Source organism: Camelus ferus, chromosome 9 (assembly GCF_009834535.1).
Source record: "Camelus ferus isolate YT-003-E chromosome 9, BCGSAC_Cfer_1.0, whole genome shotgun sequence".
NCBI lineage: Eukaryota > Metazoa > Chordata > Mammalia > Artiodactyla > Camelidae > Camelus > Camelus ferus.
In genome coordinates this window covers 29,473,511-29,491,444 of record NC_045704.1, presented here as the reverse complement: position 1 = coordinate 29,491,444, position 17,934 = coordinate 29,473,511, and the positions used below count along the sequence as shown (strand labels likewise).

At 44.8% G+C, this 17,934-nt stretch overlaps 2 long non-coding RNA genes across 2 annotated transcripts in view; one reads left to right on the top strand and one right to left on the bottom strand.

Annotated features, from left to right (window-relative positions):
* The first annotated feature begins 9,354 nt into the window (after window positions 1–9,354).
* LOC116666073 lies at window positions 9,355–11,443 on the top strand. Its single transcript, XR_004322948.1, has 3 exons — window positions 9,355–9,491; window positions 10,216–10,358; window positions 11,267–11,443. It is a non-coding gene; the product is annotated as an uncharacterized LOC116666073 (long non-coding RNA).
* Window positions 11,444–14,316: 2,873 nt separating this feature from the next.
* Window positions 14,317–17,934, bottom strand: part of LOC116665740 — a 21,906-nt gene continuing 18,288 nt past the window's right edge. Inside the window, exons 3-4 of the long non-coding RNA XR_004322391.1 lie at window positions 16,094–16,192; window positions 14,317–14,874 (exon numbers count right to left, since the gene is read on the bottom strand). This is a non-coding gene — a long non-coding RNA (uncharacterized LOC116665740). The remainder of the gene's footprint in view (window positions 14,875–16,093; window positions 16,193–17,934) is intronic.

The window sequence follows — 17,934 nt, the reverse complement described above, 5'->3', positions numbered from 1 at the left end:
CCATTGGGGTCCCCTATGAATTCACTCAAGCTTAATTGCCTCCTTAAAGGCTCTATCTCCAAATGCTGGCTGCAGATTGCCAGATTTTTCTTCAGGGTGAACAGGAAGAAAACCAGCTTTAAGGGCATTGGACCCTCAAATGTTGAATAAGCAGGTCTTTCCTCTGAGACGCTGTTAGTTACGAATGTTTTAAATAATTTCAAAACAGTGTGGGGAGGGTATAGCTCTGTGGTAGAGCATGTGCTTAGCATGCACGAGGTCCTGGGTTCAATCCCCAGTACCTCCATTAAGATAAATACAAAAAATAAGCCTAATCACCTCCTCCCAACCAAAAAAAATTTTTAAATAAAAATAAATAAAATAAAAATATTTTAAAATAATAATAATAATTTCAGAATGCTCAATTAGCAGAGGTTTGTTTTATTTTCCCACTTAAGAAATCTGGAAGGCGATAGTCCAGTACTGTGGCAACAGCTTAGCAAGGTCTTTAAGAAGCCAGACTCTTTCATCTTTGCTCTTTGCTCTCTTAGCATTTTGACTCTTTTCATCATCATGATTGCAAGATGAGTCCACAGCTCCAGGCATCACCTGCACCGTTGGGGAGAGTGGGGAATGGCTGGCACCAGCCGGATCTGTCCGGCTTATCAAGGAGGCAGAGTTCTGCAGAAACTCCCTCAGCATTGTATCTTTGACCAGATCTGGGTCACAGACCACAGCTACAAGTGAAGGGGACCTGGAAAATAGGCTGTCGGACAATAGAAAGATAAGCAGGCATGTATCAGTGCTTAGGATGGGCATGCAGGCAACCCCAAACAAAACTGGGGTTCTGTGAGGAAGGAAGAAGGGGAGAATAGTTTGGGAGTGGGTAACTCACTGTGTCTACCACAGACACCAACATCTGTACCCACGGAGCACTCCCTTCTCCTCAGATGCTCACATACCTTCCCTCACCCCTGCCCAGGCAGATTTGAGAGGCTCTCCTCTGCTCCCAAGGCCCGTGGACACCTTGAAGTTGGCATTAATGATGTGGTTTGGAAACTGCTTAGTCTCTGTCTTCTCTCAGGACCATCAGCTCCACACAGGAAGAATTGTGTCTTGGTTGTCTTGGGAGAACCTGACCCAGAGTAGGTCCTTTGCTCCCTGTTGATGGAGGAAGGAAGAGAGGAGGGATGGGAAAAGGAAGGGGAAGCAAGGCAGGGGGTGGGGTCCTTTGGGTTATTCTTCTGGCTCCTGACAATAATCTTTGGATTCTGGGGTTTTTATGAGGTTATGATCTAAATTGAACTTTGTAGAATACTCAGATGTGCAGATAAAATATAGTTTCCTTAGCTTTCCAGTGTCCGATGGGGCCGTACCCTTCAGAGAGAAGTGAGTGAGAGAGAGGAGCTGGGTCTAGTCCAGCCTGGTGAATAGTCCAGAGCAGTCATTTCACAGCCCCTTTGAGGGATGCCTCCTTCTCCTTCCCAGGTTGGCGCTTTGGGATAGAAGTTCCCTGAGGCCTAGAGATGACAGAAGGGTCCCTCCGACCCAGGCAGTGCCCTGTGGGTGCTCACTGGTCCCTTGAATTGAGTATCTTCTCTGCCTTACCATCTGGGACTGGTGATCCCTGACCTGTGATTGTCCCTCTGGTCTCCACTGATAATGTCCATGGGTCTGACCATGGCGGCCTCTTCATCAGACGCAGAAGGTCCACGGGCTCTCTGCTTCTCCCTGCGACATGGGTTCCTGAATGACACACTGTGGAGGGCCAAGATATTCTGCCATAGTTGTAGTTACCTTTAGCGTCACGTCCTCGCTGTCTCTCCCATGTCATGTTAAAACTGTGTCAAACCAGACTCCATCCAGGAGAGCTGATCGTGGTCCCCATGTTCTGAGGTTCCCCCATCCCCACCTGGATGAGCCTAATGCCCCTGCCTCCTCACTTGAGGGATAACCGCAAAGGGCAGGGACCAGGAAGGACCCATCCAACTTCAAGACCCGTTCTTCTCAGAATCCTTTGAGGAGAAAAGAACAGGCTTTTCACTCTCTCCCCTGTGTAACCGAGACCCCCACCAGGTTGTCCTCTCCTTTCCAACCAATTCATTGCTTAACTCCAATTGTGCACAGCATCTCTGCAGGGAGAGAAACCAGCCCACCAATATGGGAACATAAATATCATTGCACAATGGCAGATTGGTACGACATATACCAAAAAAACCTGCAAAGAAGAAATGTTTATTGTAAAGATACAGGATCTCACGTGGCCCCAAAAGCAGGGAATGAAGCAGAAATGGCTGCCACATAATCCCATACAGTAACCAACACATTTCTCAGTCCCAAGTACAGATTCTCAGAGAGAAGCTGATTGCTCAACTTGGGTCCTCACCAGGGGGACAAGATCACAAGGTACAAACATGGTTTCTATGGGGCCATCTACATAGGAGAGGATGCTGTGGGGACAGTTTTTGTAGAAGGAGCAGCGACTTACAGGCTAGGCAGACTCCTGTCCAATTGAGCACTATGATAGAGACCCACACAGCTAATAAAAATGAACTTGGAAAAAAAATGAAAATGAATATATGTATGTATATGCATGACCAAGGCAGTGTGTTCCACACCAGAAATTGACACATTGTAATTGACTATAATTCAACAAGAAAAAAAGAAAATGAACTTGGGTTCTCAGAGCAATATAAATAGACCTCATTAAATAACAGAATTATCTAAGAAAAAATAAAATTTTTGGTCAATATTCAGTGTAACTATGTGGTTTTCCAAGTATTTTCTTTATAGAAAGATAGTTGACCTGCCACTTCTACTATGTTAATTCTTTTGTGGGACATTTGTATGTCCTGCCTTTCTTACATAAGAGTCATGAGATAACAATGCATTCTTAGATTTGACACCAAAATCACAATCCACAAGAGAAAAAATTAATTGGGATCCATTAAAATTAAAAAAAAAAAAACTGTTCTGCCTCAAAGGACATTACCAAGAAAGTGAAAAGACAACTACAGAACAAGAGAAAGTATTTGTGAATCATGTATCTGATAAAGGGCTATCCAGAACATGTAAAGAAACCCTAAAACTCAACAACATAGAGACAACCCAATTTAAAAATGGGCAAAGGACTTGAACTGACATTTATCTAAAGAAGGTATACAAATGATCAACAAGCACATGAAAAGATGCTCAACATCACTGATCTTTAGGGATCTGCAAATCAAAATTACAGTGAGATATCACTTCACACATGGAAGGGCTATGATTATTTTTTAAAATCTGCAACTAAGCATTAGTGAGGATAGGGAGAACTTAGAGCCTTCATGCATTGCTGGTGGGAATATAAAATGGTATAGCTGCTGCGGAAAACAATTTGGTGTTTCCTCTAAAAGTTAAACAGAGAATTACCACATGACTCAGCAATTCTCCCCCTAGATATACATTCAAATAAATTGAAAAGAAGGACTCAGGTACTTACATGTCCGCGTTCATTACAGCATTATTCACAGCAGCCAAAAGGCAGAAACAGCCTATGTCCACCAACAAATGAAAGGATACACAAAATACAGTATTATCCGTACAGTGGAATATTCTTTAGCCATAAAAGGAATGTGTCCAAAATTCTAATTCATGCTACAACCTGGATGAAACTTGAAAACACTATGCTTACACTATGCTCAGTGAAATAAGCCAGACACAAAAGGACAAATACTGTATGATTCCACCCGTGTGAATTTTCTAGAATAGCCAAATTCTTTGAGACAGAAAATAGACAAGAGGTTACCAAGGGCTGAGAGCGAGAAGAATGAAGATTTTTCCTAAGGGTACAGAGTTTCTGTCTGCAGTAATGGAAAAGGTTTTAGAAATAGGCAGTAAGACTGGTTGCAACATTGTGAATATAATTAATGCCCCTGAATTCACTTAAATGGTTAAAATGATGTATTTTACATTATATGTATTTTTGCCACAATGTTTTTTAAAAAGGGTCACGAGGATGTTGGTTTAGAATTCTCAGCTCTGTTGGTGCAGAGCTGCACTAAAATCCCAAACGTGGGAACCAGTTCTGCTGCAATTATCGTATCATTAGCTCTGTTGGCTTCCTTTGTGGAGGGGAAAAAACACACAACAACAACAACAAGCATGTGAGGAGAAAGAAAAAAAGACAATCTTACCTGCATCCTCTCTCATCTTGTTTGGAAGGGGAAATATCATATTGTAGTTATCACAAAATATAACTAAAAGATATGGGGGGGTGACTGAGTGGCAAAATTCTTCTTTAATGTCTTAAGACATAATACTATTAAGTGTTTATCTCTACTTAAAAATGAGACTCCCTCCCCCTCCAAAAACAACAACAACAACAAAATGAGTCCTGCACCCATGCAATATTAAGCAGTTAAGCAGTCTTTCTCTGTGTGTATATTCATATCTAAGGATATGGTTATTAGGGTGATTGAGTTCCCTGGATGGAAGGAAATTCACCTTATGACAACTGGAGTCACTAGCCAATGAGATCTTTTTCTGCTGAATGTCTAAACTAATATTATTACTATTATCTTATAAAATGATTGGGTTTGACCCAGCAATTCCAATCCTAGTTACGTGCCCAAGAAACATGAAAATGTTCATCCATACGAAAACCTACACCCAGCAGTTTTATTCATGATAATCAAAAAGTGGAAACAACCAAATATCCATTAACTAATGAATGGATAAATAAAAGGCGCTATAGCCATAGAGTGGACTGTTATTCGTCAACAAAAAGGAATGAAGTACTGCCACACGCTGCAAGGTTTTATGAACTTTGAAAATACTGTATTACGTGAAAGAAGCCAGGCAATAAAGACCATATATTGTCTGATTCCATTTACGGGAAATGTCCAGAATTAGCAAAGCTATACAGAGAGAAAGTAGGTTAATGGTTGCCTAGAGCTGGGTGGATGGGGGTGTGAAGGTGACCGCTGAAGGGTATAAAGTTTCTTTTTAGGATGATGAAAGTGTTTTAAAAATAGATTGTGGTGATCATTGCACAATTCCATGAATATACTAAAAACCGTTGAACGGTACACTTTAAACAGATGAATTGTAAGGGATGTGAATTATATCTCAATAAAACTGCTACCCCCAAAAAAAGTAAACTGAAGAGATCTCCTTGGCTGACTGGCCCTGAGGACTAAGGGAAAGCAAGAGGTCCAAGGATACATATTTCTGAATCCAGTCTGCAACGTGTGTAATTCCCTGTGGGTTACTGTGTTCCAGTTTTTTAAAAGTGGTTATTAGAATAGCAGCCCTAAGATGAAAACACGTGCATTGAATTAAACAAAACGTAAAAACCTAAATTACAAAAACCTGTGTGTATTTTCAAACCAATGATGAGTGGTTTAAATAGCATTTGACAGATTATTTGGAGTGATGCAGAGAGAAAATTACCCTTCTTGAGTTACAAAAATGTAGTCATCTTTTTTAATAGCTTTATTGAAAGATCATTCATATACTGCACATTTCACCCATTTAAAGTGTAAATTCAATGGATTGTTAGCATATTCACAGTGGGGCAACATTACCACAATCAATTTTAGAATATTGTATTTGCCCCCAAAAGAAACTCTGTACCCTTTAGCAATCACTCTTAAATCCCTCCCCCTGCCCCCACCCTTCATCCCCTCAGCCTTAAGCAATCTTTCTGTCTGCATAGATTTGCCTGTTCTGGACATTTCACATAAAGGAAATCATATAATAGACGGTCTTTTGTCATTAGCTTCTTTCCTTAGCATGATGTTTTCAAGGTTCATCATGTTATATATCAATATTTCATTCCTTTTTCTTGATAAATAACATCCCATCATATGGATAAACCACATTTTAATTTATCGTGTATCCATTGGTGGACATTTGGGTTGTTTCCACTATAATGACCAATGCTTCTATGAACATTAGTGTACAAGTTTCCGTGTGGACATATATTTTAGATTTTCCTGGTGTCAACTTAGAAGTGGCAACTGCTGGGTCCTACAGTAGCTCCATTTTTGAGGAACTGCCAGACTGTTCTCCAAAGTGGCTGCACCATTTCACATTCCCACCTGCAGTGTGTGAGGGTTCCAATTTCTACACGTCCTTGCCAACACTGGTTATTATCTGTCTTTTTTAATAATAGTCATCACTCTGTATGTGCAGTGCTATCTTACTGTGGAGTTTCTTTCTTTTTTTTTAATTGAAGTTTAGTCAGTTTACAATGTGTCAATTTCTGATGCATAGCATAGTATTTCAGTTACATGTATACATACATATATTCTTTTTCATTTTCTTTTTCATTATAGGTTACTACAAGATATTGAATATAGTTCCCTGTGCTATACAGAAGTTTGTTTTTTATCTGTTTTATATGTAGTAATATTTGCAAGTCTCGAACTCTCAATATATCACTTCCCACCCTCTTTCTCCCTGGTAACCATAAGTTTGTTCACTGTATCTGTGAGTCTGTTTCTGTTTTGTAGATGAGTTCGTTAGTGTCTTCTTTTTTCTTTTTTTTTCATTGTGGTTTTGATGTCTGTTTCCCTGATGGCTGATGATATCGAGCCTCTTTTCCTGCATCCAGTTTATCTTTGAATTCTCGCTCCTCTCTCACTTCCCTGCCCTGCTTGTCTAAGCCCTCACCATCTCTTCCTGGTTTGCATGCATTCTAACTGGCCTTCCCATCTTCCATTCCACTCCCTCAAATGCAATCTCAGATTGTATCTCATTCTGCATAAAACCTTGAGTGATTCCTAGTTGCCCAAAGGACAAAGCCCAAACTTCTGAGTGTGGCATTCAAGACCTTTCACAGTCTATCCCCAACCTGCCTCTCTCAGTCCTCTCTCTCTCTGTTCCCTCCTGTGCAGCTGTGCTGTTCCCACTGCTAGTCTTCCCTGCCCTGCAGTGTCCACCCAGCACTTACTAGCCTTCAGATAGGATATTCTGAGTGGAGCCACGCAGGGCTGCCAGGCTGCACACCCCCAAGGGTTCCCACTCTCATTGTAATCAACACTGGAGGTTATCAAAGAACAGCCCACAGGCCAAATCCAGCCCATCACCTGTTTTTGTATAGTGCACAAACTAAGAATGACTTTTTACATTTTTTAATGGTTGTAAATAATGAAAAATTAGAATAGTTCGTGGCACAATTCAGTGCCTACAAGTAAAGTTTAACTGGAATTCAGGCAAGCTCATTTGTGTCCATATGGTCTATGGGTCTATGGCTGCATTTGTTGGCTATGACAGCAGAGTTGAGTAATGGCAATGGAGACAGTATGACCCACAAACCATAAAATATTCACTACCTGGCTCTGAACAGAAAAAAATTCATCAAACCATAGTCTAGGTGAACAGAGTCCCAGAGTTGTGCAGTGCACAACCTAGGTGGGTGTGCCCCAGGAACCCTGCTGCCCGGAACTCTCTTCACACCGCTACTCTAATATTTTTCATAGGCTTTGTCTTTTTCCCCCACAGACCTGAGACTAGCCCCATGGGTCTCATTCATCTGTGTTTCCGGAGTGTAGCCCGCTGTCTGGCACAGAGAAAGACCTCCATAGATGTCTGCAGCACTGCATTGCTTTAAATATTTCCTGGGTACTGAAGATGAATTAAGAAAACACTAAATGTTTCAGGATTCATGTAATTCAGAAAAACAATGGTAGCCCTGCTGGCAAATTTCTAGAGCCATTGTTTCTGAGTTTAAAAACATTCCCACCCTCGGGCATAACTTGTGTGATTCTTTTACCTCTCTTCTCCCAGAAAAGTGCTACTTGGCGTCTTTCATTGAATCAAATTAAAATCACTGTGGTTGGTATGGGATGTGGGTGGCGTCACGGCACCCCTATGGTGGCTGAGATAGCCCAGGCTGCACAACTGAAAGTCAAGCCCCCAGAGCGTGGTTCCAACTGGGTCAGATTGAGGCAGAGGTTCACCTGGCGGAATCAGAGATCTGAGATCAGAGGTTTGGAGAGGGCGGTAGAATCAGAACGCCGAGGCTGTTAGCCTTAAGAACTATGTGTGTAACTCAGGGAAAAGGCACTAGGTAATATTGAGCCCATACTTCTGTGCTGGGTACTCAGAAGAAGGCTTCTGGGCTTCCTTATCTCATTTAGACCCTGAAAAAAAAAAAACCTTTCTCAGTTGAGGACACAGACCCAGAGAGGTGACACTGCTGGTCCATACCCTGTAGAACTCAGGTTCAAGTCCAGATCTCATGGTCCCCTGCCTGTTCCTCTCTGTCTACTGCAGACACCGGATAAGTCTCATCAAGAGCTGGGGCTCACTTTTTCAGTAAGACTTGTATTGCTCATGGCTTCTCTTCAGCTTCTGAAATTCATTTATTCCCCTGCGGAGAAAAGGCCTAACCTCTTAACATGAATTAGAAGGCCCATCCCTGCCCTGCCACCTCCTTCCCCACCTACGTCTTCCTTCAATCTCCCCTCTCCTGCCCCATGCCCGGTCACCAGGCCAGCCAAACAAAACTTAAATAATAGCTAAGACGTAGTGCTGTTCAAAGCCATTTCACCCATACAGACTTATTTATACCCTATGGAGTAGTGCAATTATCAGTCTTATTTTATAGATGAGGGAACTGAGCACAGAGAGATTAAATAACTTGCCTAGGGTCACACAGCCGGTAAGAGGTAGAGTTTGAATTTGAACTCAGGCAAGTCTAACTTGAGAAAGCCTAAGAGCTAATCCAACAAGTTCTTCATCTCTGGCAAATGCTGTTTCTTTTTGATGGGCCACCTTCTATCTGCCTTCTAATCTCAGTTCTCTTTTCCTAATCCATTCTCCACCTGGCCTGACTAATAATACTCATTCTTCAGATTTCAACTAAAATATCACCTCCTCTAAGAAGCCTTCCATGATTCACTGTGCTGCCCAGCTATCACTCCACCAGCACTCTCTGTTTCCCCTCCCTAGCACTTGTCACCCTCTACTAACAGAACTGTTTGCTAGCTGGCCTCCCTCACCAGACTGCAGACGGTGTGAAGCCAGGGAGCATGCTTGTCAGGCTTCCATGAATCGGGTTTCCACTCTGACACTCAGCCTGACACAAACTAATCCATATGTGTGGAATGAATAAATTCAGCAGTGAACTTCTTGGCAAAACCTCTACTATGGATCAGAATGTAGGTAGAAAGTCAACTCAGGTTGACTTTCATGCTACCTGTTGTAAGATCTGTGGGTGGGGGAGGCAGGAGAGAGAGAAAGAGACAGAGTAGACAGCAAGCAGGGACCAGTACATTGGTGAGGGTGCTCCTGTATCTTCTCTTTCCTCCACTCCCACAAGTCACCAAGAATTTGTGGTATTGTATTTGTAGCTTTTTAGCACAGATCTAAACATCACCTTTGACAACCCAACAGTTCCAAGAGCCATTCTGTCCAGGCTCTTAGTCAACACCGCTGCGGGCAGAGCCACTAAGCAGCGAGGTGCCCCAGGACGGTACCACCCTGCGCAGTAGAGGGACCGAGGACCTTTGACTCAGCAGCAGGTGAGGAGGGGGGAGGGAAGAGCAGTGGAGTCACATGACTCCTCTAGTGTGAAAAGGAGGAGCCAGATCCCTCTACACCATTCCTGGCAAGAAACAGGACATCTGGTAACAGTGGTTGCCCTGGGAGACTTCAGGACGGGGATGGGAGGGAGAATTCCTTTTTCCTGGAGACCCTTGGAAATGTTGGGATTTCATTTTATTTATTTTTTTACTAGGGATATGTATTGTCTACTTAGAAATAATTGAGATGTTGATCTTTAAAAGTGAAAGTAAAAACAAGTGAAAGTAGGCGTTAGAATATTTGCAGACTTCCTGACTCACTCAGGGCTTCTGCCCTCCGAGCCTCTGCGGGGGTGGCCCTGGCTGCTGGCCCTGAACACGTTTCGGCGGGTTAGCTAATCAATTTGCGCAGGCTCACAGCCGTCCCCTCCTGACACGGCACTTCCTACACCCTCTTGGAGTTTCAGGCCATCTCAACTTTCCCCCAGTGACTTAGGGAGGGTGCTTCCCAGGGCGCGGCTGCCTGCTGGCAGGCCTGGGCGGTGTGAGGGAAGGATATCACACTTTCAGACCCCAGGCTGGCCTGTTAGACCGCCCTGGGAAGGGTGCATGTGGGGATGGGAGGATTGGAAGGGGCTCTCCCTAAGTTTTTTTCCTTTTTTCTTTAAACTTTATTATTGGAATTGTTACAATCTGTATAACATTACTTTACAAACAATTGAAGGTATAAACACGGCCTGATCAACTCCCAGATGCAAGCAGCCCGCTGAGGACCAATTCTGTGTCCTGTGGGAGAGGCCCCAGCCCTTGAGATAAGCAGGCCACCTGCATCCAGAGGACTCACATGTGACTCCGAAACACAACCAGGTGAAAACAGGCATGAGGGATTCACAGAGGGTTTTGGGCAGGAGAGCGCAGTGTTTGGTCCACTGTGAAAAGCGGTGTTCTTGAATTGCTCACTCGGCTTGCCCCCGGCACAGTTTCTTGTAAACTTCTCATAAGCATTCCAAACTTTCGTTTTTTTCTCCCTCCATCCTGAGCACACCACCTCCTACCTTCCCAGTCTTTACCATCTCAATAAATGAACAAGCCCACTTGGTGCTTAGGCAAAACAATTATTTTGATTCTTCCTTTTCTCTCCTTCCTAATAGCTAGTCCTGTGGACTTCCTCTCTAGAATATATCTCCAGTTCACCTTCTTCTCTCTACGCTCAAGCTACAACCAAAGCCCAGACCATCCCTCACCTGGGGCATTGCGACAGCCTCTCACTTGTCCCCTCCACACCACTCTTGCCCCTGCGCAGTCCCTCTTGGTCTTAGAATGCTCTCGCTCAGCCACAAATCAAACCTACTTACTCACTGAAACTCTCTGATGACTCCCTGGCACACATAAGATAAAGGAGAAACTCTGTAATGGGACCCGCAGGACTGTCCCCAGCATCAGCCTCGAACCCATCTGCTATAGCGTCCCCACATGCATCCCACTCTCCACGTGGATGTTTATTAGCAATTCCATGGTTTTTCATGCAGTTTCATGTCTCTGCCCATGCTTGTCTTCCTGGGATCGCCTTCTTCACTATCATTAGCTCCTTTCTTCTTCCCCCCTTGCTCCCCAAATTATATCCACTTGGCCCTATCTACATTTACTAGTAGAAAAATCAAAATTTCAGCTCCTCCCCAAACCCTCTCCTACTCTTTGACCAATGGATCACGTTCCTTTAAACCTGACGAGTCATCTGGCTGATTTTCTTAAAAAATCTAATCAACAAATTACAGAATTCACCAAATTGGGGGATATCATCTGACAACTGTTCAAGGGATCCAGGATGCAGTGCCTCTGGAGTGGTGCCGTGTTGAGGCTCTGATGCACACCTGAGGAAGGAGGTTCCAGCCTGACCTGACCCATCTGATGTCACAGACACACAACCACTATTCAGAGAGCCATGCTGCACGTCGCGAGAGGTACTTCCCTTGCGTCAGCCACTCCCTGGGCTGGGGCCCTTGTGCTTAGACATGTGCAGGGCTAGGAAAAGGGTAATGCTACTTCACTAACTCTCAGAGCATCACACCTACCACCTACCTTCTCTGAACAGCTAATATCCTTAGTCACAAATATATTTTTGAGCTATTTATTCCCTAAGCCAACTCTTGCATAAATTGTTTTCAACAAATACATACACCGTTCTGTTCTGATGAATCACATTTGAAGACTGGTGGGCAAGACTGGGGTCATCAATGGGTTTCATGCACTGTTCGGGGTAGGCGATTTTCTGATCGAAGCCAGATTGCTTTGGTTGCTAAGTAACAAATTGTTGTTAGTGGAAAAATTGGGTGAGGTGAGGGTTGTGCAATTGTGTCCTCGCCCTGACTCCCTACCTTTTCAGCAGAGGTATTTCCATCAGAGAGCAGGGGCCGCTGTGAATCTTGCTGAGGCCGTCGTGTGTGGATACATGTCTGTAATTAGCATTTAGGAGGTGCAGAGGGATGTCACAAAATTCTTGTGTGAGTGCCAAGAAGGGGTGGGACTAGACAGAGGAGACTTCTGGCCCGCCCTGTGAGCTCAAAGGGCAGAGCCCACTTCCTGGACATTGCCCATCCCATCCTTGAGCTCCGATGGACCTGGAGGAAAACACCTTGCCAGCCTCCAAGACGCAGGACCACTGAGGCAGGAGGGGCTGGGGGAGGAGAAGGCACTCGGCCACTTGGCAGCGCCTTGGTAACCATTACTCAGGCGTGTGCACTGTGACCCTGGCCTACTCCTGATTTGTTGCCACACGTTAGGAAATTAGTATGTGCAGTGGCCCGGCTGACTCATGCGAGTGACTGACAAGCCCTCTGTCTTTGCAGTAAGGTGCAAATTTGAGCTCACTTTGGGAAGGATGGTGTGTGAGGTCAGTTTAGAGTATTTTAGGCCATTGGGCATGTCTCTCCTGACAAGGTCCGCACATGTCCTACCTAACAAACAGATTTGTCTTTTTGATTTTGTAAAAACAAAAAAAAGACACAAGCTCTTATTTTTACCTTTTAGGATTGTAAGAAGTGTTGCCCAATCCTTCAAGATAGGTAAAGTTAGACATTAAATAAGGGTTTGTGAACATTCCAACCAATTACCATAGATGTTTCTCCAGCTCTAACATTTTAAAGTTCTTTGTATCTCAGGGATGTGGGCCACTCAAACGTGTTGAGCAAAGTAGGACGAAGCCCACACACCAGAGCACTGACTTAAGAATTTACTAAAATTAAGAGATCGAATCTGCAATCGTTGAATTGGTGCTCTGAAATAGGAACCAGGTAAAGACTTGTGTTAATCCCCTCCTTCCATAAATGCATGTGTCTCACAACCCCTCTCCATGACGATGGAAGTGTGTAACAGAGCAGGGCCCTCTGGGGGCCTTCCCACGACAGACGCCTCCCCATGTCCTCCGCCTGCCTTTTGTAAGTAGAAAAAGTTTAGCCAAAGAATAAAACTAACCAGCAAAATGAGAGAACACAAAAACAAAGAAAAATTGTCAAATAGGACAAAATAATATCAGTTTCATCATTAAACAAAGTCAAGGACCTTTAGTTCCTCTTCAAAGGCTATCGATACTATTCTGAGACACAGCCTTTGAGCTGTTTTGTAGACACTGAAACCCCCACCAGGTGGAAGAAGTTAATTACATGATGACCAGACTGCAGCCATGACATGAGTTGCTCCATCTTACACAATTCCGAGAACTGGCCTCAAGGAGAGGGGAACAAACCGACCCTAGAACTGAAGATTAACTGTACTTAAAATAACCAAGACGATGCTGATCAGACCACTGCATGATCGGTTTCAAGATGACTGTTGGAGCTGCCTGTGCAGTTGTGTATGTAGCCACCTCCCTGTACCTACACACCCCTGAGAATCCCCTTTAAAAGCACTTGCCCCCTGATCAGCAGGGGAGGATTGGCCTTTGGACAGGAGTCCACCTTCTCCCCAAGTTGCCAGCCTCCTGACTAAAGCAACCTTTCCTTTCATACCAGCACTTGTCACTCAAGGATTGACTTTCAAGGTGAGCAGCCAAACCAAGGGGAGCAGTTTTTCCAAGGTGGAGTCACTTCCTAGATGCTCTGACCTCCAGTCAGCCCCATTCCCTTTCTTCTGCATTTGCCTTTTCCTTCACCAGGACCTTAAGCCCTCTAACATTTCCCCATTCTTCCATTCATCACTCTTGTATGGCCTTCCTTCTCTATTTGGAAATTTGGTCCCACACACAGGAGCATGGTAATAATCAACAGAGTCCAAATTTCTTAGGTATTCAAACCCAATGTGACTCCACCTCTGTATCCAGAGGTAGCTCCCCTCCTCCCAGGACAGACTCATGTGCACAGCACCCATGCCCCTGTGCCCCTCCCATATGCATGGTCCCTCCACACCCAGCCTTGGGTCCAGGCTAAATGCTGCCTCCTCCTTTGAGGTGTGCCCCCTACATGGAAATTCTGACTCATCTATGGCAGAACTCACCTCTGGGGTTATTTAAATTATTCAATTTATCTGTGTTCTGGTCATGTCCCTCATGAGATAGTAAACTCCTTAAGGATTAGGGAATGAGAGCTCATACTTTTGCTAGTCCCTGCTGAGCTTAGTAATAGGAAAACAATACATTTTTTAAATGAGTGAATGAATTTTCAAAGAACTTCTCTTTAATTTTAGTTTTTCAGGCCAGTTATTGACACCTTCCCCTCGACTACATACACAAGAAACTAATCTCTTTATAAAACAGCGGAAGGAGAAGGACCAACATTCAATGTGTTTATGACTCAAAAATTTTCTTTCTCTTTATTCAATGGTGGATCTTATTTTTGCCATTATAGTGAATTGCATTTAATTTTTAGCATTTAAAATCATTTTTATCGTAAAGTCATACAGCTAATAGTAAACAGTTATAACAATATACATGTAATTAATGTGGAAACAGCCACGTTTGCTCCATCAGGACTACAGAAGAGGACCCCCATGGTGCTGCCCACGGCCCTGGACAGGGCAGTGATATTGGCCAACGCAAATGCACAAAAAGATAGCTTGAGGTCCTTGATAAACCTCACTCTCCTTTTCTTCTGAGGAAGATACAAAATTGGTAACGTCTTTGTACTGCAAAGCTTATAATACACTGCAATGCTAGTGGGCTTCCCTTAGAATGTTAGTATTATGACAGCTTCTAAATAAACCCCCTGGCCATTTTTTTTATACCCCAGAAATAGCAGAGAGTTTCAGGCCGTTCTGTGCTGTGTCTGGATGCTGAGAGAATGAGTGAATCGAAGCTGCATCGCCTGAGTCAAACTTGGAACATCACATTTCTTGGGAGCTAACTCTTCATCCAGCCACAGTTCCACGGATGTTGGCAGAAGACAGGAGATTCCTGGGTCAGAGGCAAAGGAAGGGATTACTCACAGCAAGAGCAGCAGCCGAGTCCCAGCATTTTCTTGTGCCAGTTTCCCAAGCCCCAGTCCCCACAGGGAGAGGTGAAGGGGACCAGGCGGTACGCGCACTTACAGTGGGCTGCATTACAGGATGGGGACTCTGCATGTATTCGGGAATCCAGATCCCTTATAATGGGCACTGAGCCCATTTGCTCCAGAGCAAAGCATTCTATCTTCCAAGGCTGCTCTTTGCTCTGGACAGAGGCACCACGCCTCTCTTCAAAGACCGTTCACTACCCAGACATCTTTAAAACATCCTGTTTTATTTAAGAGACCCAGAGACAATTGTCTCCCAGTAGAAGGGTTCTACTTTTCCTGATGCTTTGAGTTAATCAATGGGAATCATAACCAATAAGTAGCAGTACATTCAAATAGATCAAATATTTACCGTGTGCTCCTTGGTTGTGGAGGGCAGGGTAGTCAGAAAATAAATTAATAAAGGGCTCTTTGAGGAGGTGATAAACAAGCTGAGGCCAGATTTACAGAGTCACATGAAGGTCCAGGGTAAGAGAGGCAGGCAAGGGCCAGACGCTGTCGGGCAGGAGTTGGGACTGTCCTCTGGTGTGATGAGAAGCCACCAGAGGGTTTAAAGCAGGGTTCTGGGTCACACAACCAACGTGGAAATACAGCAGCTCAAAGGGGCACCTCCTGGTTCTAGTGTCCCAGGCTTCAGGTCATCCATGTGAATAAGGGGGACATTCAGCCAAAGTCAATTAAAAACCTAGTTTTCAGTGGGTCCTCATGGAGCAGCAGAAAGCCATGGCCTCTGCCCCGCAGCCTGGGCCTCTGGGACACGACTCCGGAGCAAAAGAACTGACACCAGACCCTCCGCTCCTGAGTCTGGCCTTTTTAATAGCTGACCCCGCCCGGATAGCGGAGCGTGCACAGTGCTAGAGGGATGGACTCAGCCAAGGGCAGAGTGCGGCCTCATGGGTGAGGCCACCCGGGCTCCCATCCCAATCTAGCTGCAGCCTCCAATGGTTACCTAGCCTCTCTAGGGCTGCTCTGTCCTCTGTAACGTGGGGACCACAGTGGTGCCTCTTCCATGGGGTGGTAATGAGGGAGGCAGGAGGAGCTCAGTACAGCGTGGGGCCCAAAGAGGGCTTCAACCCACATTCACAGTCAAGCCAAGAGGGGCCGCAGCCCAGGGAACAAGACCTGTGAGCTGTGTAGACACGGCAGGACGCTGAGGGCCTCAGGGAGGCGGGACGGCTTTCTCAGTCCCTCCAGCAGCTCCGCCAGGCTCTGTCACTTGTCCTGGAAAGTGGCAAAGAAATAAAAGGCGACAGGGAGGCAGAGGGGTGTGAAGAAATGGACTTCAGACTCAGACAGACCTCGGTGTGAAGGCCAGCTGCACCACTGCCTGCCTGTAACGACCTCGGCTGGGCTGGTTACACTTCCCGAACTTTCTTTTCCTTGTTTATAAAGTGGGGAGACCCTACCGGAGTTGTGAAGATTAGGTGAGTTCGTGTTATGTGGCCGACACAGGGTGGATGTCCAGTAACTAGTACGTCTCCCAGGGCCTTTTCATTTTTTTCGGTAAAGATTGGCCTCTGTGCACAGGATGAGAGCTGGAAAGGTGTTTCTGGGGGGACACCTCCACTTCACAGGTGGGGAGACTCCAAGGGAAGGACAGCCCTCAGTGGGCAGGCCGCAGGGGTCTTCGCCTCCCTGGCCCTGGCTCTGCCCCCTCTCCGTGGGGCCCCTGTGACCCAGCTTTGCTGAGATGGAGGGAAGACATCTGAGATCCCGGCTACGGAGTGAGTTGGAGAAACCTAACCCTGCTGGGAGCTCTGTCAGCTCCCCAGGAGGGCCTGCGTCAATTAGTTTAATAGGCTCTTTTGTGCGGGGCTCCAGCCAGGGAGCAGGAGGGGCCGATATTTATTTGCTTTTTCCTTCACCACCTGGGTTTCACAGATGCGCATCCTTATATTGACTTTGGGGCCCTCAGTGTCAGGGAAATCTAGGCTTGCCTGTCCCCGTTGCCATAACAACAAGGTCCTGAAGGGTGCCAGATGCATAACGTCCTGCCTTGTTCCTGAATACCCAGAAAAAAAAAATGTGAACATTCAGATCTTATACTCTTTCCAAGAAAAGAAAAAAAAAAACAAAAGAAAAAACGCTATAGTTAGCACAAATTATAGAATCACACAAAAATTATTTGGAAGCTGCTGAATGACTTACTTAATAAGACGTCTACCTGCCAGGCTTTCACTTCATGGCTCAGCCCCAGATGTCCCCTCTCATGGCCTTCGGGGCTTTCAAAACTGATAAAGCTGGCGAAGGATGTCTAGAAATCTGACAATCACCCGTGACCCCCCAAGCACCAAGTGTCTAGGATCAGTGGCAAAAACTCAGTTCTCCACTCCATGAATATCTCACTTTTCTGGGCCATTTAGCAGTCTGCTGGGGACTGAACATCCAAATCCATTTTCACATACATATCCTGTGCTTTTCCACTAAATTGAATTCTACCAGGTGAGGTTGGGCAGGAGAAGTTTGCATTATTAGTTAGAGAAGGAAATTCAGTACTTTTTTCTCTTTGTGTTTAGGAAATCATTTTAGTTGGAACATTCAGCCACCAAAAGAGAGCAGACCAAGGAATTATCTACAAATTGGAGCCTTTTAAATTCTAGAAACTCTTAAAGCGATCTCTAACAATGATCACTGGTTTTCTATTTCTAGTCTCTTTTCATCCTAAAACTTCCCTTCAAGGAGTCTAGAAAGCGTAAACTCAAAGGGGACAAGAAACAGATACTTATTCTAAGGGAGTTTGCCTAAAACAAATCAAAGAAGAGGGAGTGTTCTTTAAAGGTAGGTGTGAAGGTGCTAGAGTTCCCACACAGCCCCGGTCACAACTTCTAACAACCCGCTTTCACCTCAGGTTGCAACATCACAAATTAAACAGAGACATTTTTCACATCACCAATCAGTCTGACATTACTGTTAGGATTCTGCCATTAAGTCCTGTATCCTTCTATCCTCCGTCATACCTTCCC